This window comes from Callospermophilus lateralis, chromosome 5, assembly GCF_048772815.1.
Source record: "Callospermophilus lateralis isolate mCalLat2 chromosome 5, mCalLat2.hap1, whole genome shotgun sequence".
Lineage (NCBI taxonomy): Eukaryota > Metazoa > Chordata > Mammalia > Rodentia > Sciuridae > Callospermophilus > Callospermophilus lateralis.
Window position 1 is genome coordinate 58622978 of NC_135309.1, and position 3031 is coordinate 58626008.

The window sequence follows — 3031 nt, forward strand, 5'->3', positions numbered from 1 at the left end:
ATAGGCTTTTGCATGGGTTTTTTTGGCAATATTAGTTAAATAAAGTAATCATTATAGTTCGTTTATTAATAGTAATATTATGTAATAACCACGTATAACTCTTACATAACAGTATTATAAATTACCTTAATAATTATTACATCTTATATTTAACTTAAAACTGATTTAGTTTTAAAAATCTAGTTTAGCAAATCTAAGGTTACTGCTATAATCATGTCACTCTATCTAATTATATTCCTGAAACTTTTCTCATGAGAATCTTGGAAGAAAATACAAATAATGCTTTTATGTTAAGATATGTATTTGCTGTTTTATGTCATGGAATCAGATAAAAAGTAGTTCCTGAAATAAAACATGGCATTAATTCTTTTATAGAGAAAATGAATCAATGAGTATACCTACTAAAATATTGATACAATCTGGGTAATAGGACTAAAAGATGTCTAAAAATATCTGTCTGCAAAATTTGGGCTCATAAAAAATAAGAGACAAATTCTAATTCTCCCAAACATCACTGCTGTTCGTCCATGACCAAGAAAATATTATGGTAGCATATTTTAGCAATTTTAAAAATTTTAAGATACTGCTTTTAAAATGATGGTTTCTTCTTCTAAAGGAAAATGGGATTCACACTAATATTTAAGCTATTTTTTTTTTACAAATAATTCACAGGGGTTTCCTAAGTCTCCTTAAAAGATATGTAAAATTATTACCACCAGTAAATGGCACCTGGTGATAAATAACTCATAAATGCCAGCATGGGAAGGTAAGTTCACAGATAAGGTTCCTAAACCCATCACCATAATTTTGCTTCACTCCTGTTATTTTTTCATTGTCTAGCTCAGTTCTCCAAGTATGTCTTGGGAACAGCCACCAACATAATTGGGACTTGTTAGAAATGTGGATTTCCCATAATATTGGGACTTATTAGAAATGCTGATCCTCATGAGTCCCAGAAATTTGTATTTTAACAAGACCTCCAAGTTATTTAGATACTTGAAGTTTGAAAAATACTAATGTAGACCACATATTAAATGAAATTTTTTTAAAAAATGAAACAAAGGAGCCAAAAATTGATTGTCTATAAGAAATTATCATGGCAGTGTTTCCCATATTAATGGCATCATAATGAAAGATCACATCTGCATTTGACAATCTCTGTCGTGTGTTGTGTATAAAATATAATGTGCATAGCCAATGTCCCCATGGGCAATTTTTAGGGTATTGCTTCATGCTGATTTTCAATTAGTATCTGGGAAAACACCCTCCCTAGCAAACCACTTCAGAAACCAAATCCACTCAGATCATCCCCATTCCTCTTCTATTTTCCTCTACTATTCAGACATTTCAGAATATGTGAAAGGAGAGGAACAGCAAAGTGATTGATAACATTATAACATTTTTAGATATGTCTAAGTGTGAGAAAGGGATTTACTGAGTGATTTCTTAATCGTTCATGTGACCACTCAGCACTGCTATGAATAATTCAGAGTTTATTAAACAATTACTACTTTGTTTAAACCTAATGTCAACAAATCTGAAATGAAACCAAAGTTCAGGCTAAAGAAGGAAGCATTTTTTTTTAAAGGGAGACACAGGGTCCAGTAGCAGCTGGCTTATATTCTAGAGGAGGGAGATCAGAATTTTTGAAAACAAAACCTGCAACCATGCAAGTTACTTTGAACAAATTATGGTTGGTAGAGGCAAACAGTGTAGAGGGCCACAGGCCTGTTAAAGCAGGGCAGCACACCCATAGTCCTCCTGGGCAACTCAGTGAGATCCTGTCTCAATAAAAAGTAAAAAGGGCTGAAGAAGGAGCTCAGTGGTAAAGCCCTCTGGGTTCCATCCCTAGTACCAGAAACAACAACAACAAAAAAAACATATTTATTAGTTTAGCTTTGTTTTGTTGTTTGTTGTTTGTTGTTTTGTTTTGTGTTTTGAGTGGTTTGGTCCAGTTTAGGGTACACACAAGCCCCACTCCCTCACTGGCTCCATTGTCTATTTTGAGGCTCTGAACCAAAGCACAGCCATCTTATAATGTGAGGTCACACTAGTGTTAAATATTTTGTGGAACTGAGAAAGAAAGAAAGACACATCGATATGAATTAGAACTGTATCTTCTCATGGAGCTAAAGTTCTTTTAAAAATAAACTGAATAAATACCTTGTAGCATATTCCTATGGAATACTAAGGTGATAGCAATAACTTAATCTTACCAAAATACAATATGAATGAATCTCATCCACACACATTGGAATGAAGATAAAAACAAAAGAGTACCTATGTACAATTTTGTTTATGTAAAACTCAAGAGCAAAATTGCACTATAGCTTTAGAGGTCCAAATAGTATTTACATCTGAGGGGAGGGAAGTGAGAGGTGTGGGGTAGGTAGTCACTTCAGAGAGTATAGAGGGACTTCTGGTGCTTTTAATCCTGCCCTGTTGATAATGTGCATGTGTACTTTGTGAAAAGGTGGCAGGGGTGGGGGGAGTACATATATTATAAATACGTAGTTATATACATTATGTATGTAGTTTCTACATCAATTAAAAGTTTATATTAGAAACACTTGAACAAGGTCAAAAAATATATACTTGTACTTCAAATCTCAGTTAAAGGTTAATAGTCCTATAATAAAAACAGCTGCAAAATTTTTAGAAATAATAAGGATCACCCAATAGGAGTGAGCAAATGCTATTTATTCAGAATTAGCAAAGGCCTAGTCAGAATCATTTGCATCTAACTGAGACTCAAATATAGAGAAGTGGGAAAATTTACAGGGGAAAAGTAGAAAGGTATGTTCTTATTGGAGGCTGCTAGCATGGGGGAGCTGTAGGCAGTCCTGGAGAAGCAGGCAGGACAGCCTATGTGAATGGGTAGAAACACAGTTTCCACTTTCCCTAGCTTTCCTAAGTTGAAGTTGTCATTTATTAGTCAAGTCTTGGACACCTTGGAGCCACTGATATAAGAATTATTGTTTGGCTGCTTCTATTGGTTGCTGCAGAAAGTAATTTGTCTTTCTGTGCTGGT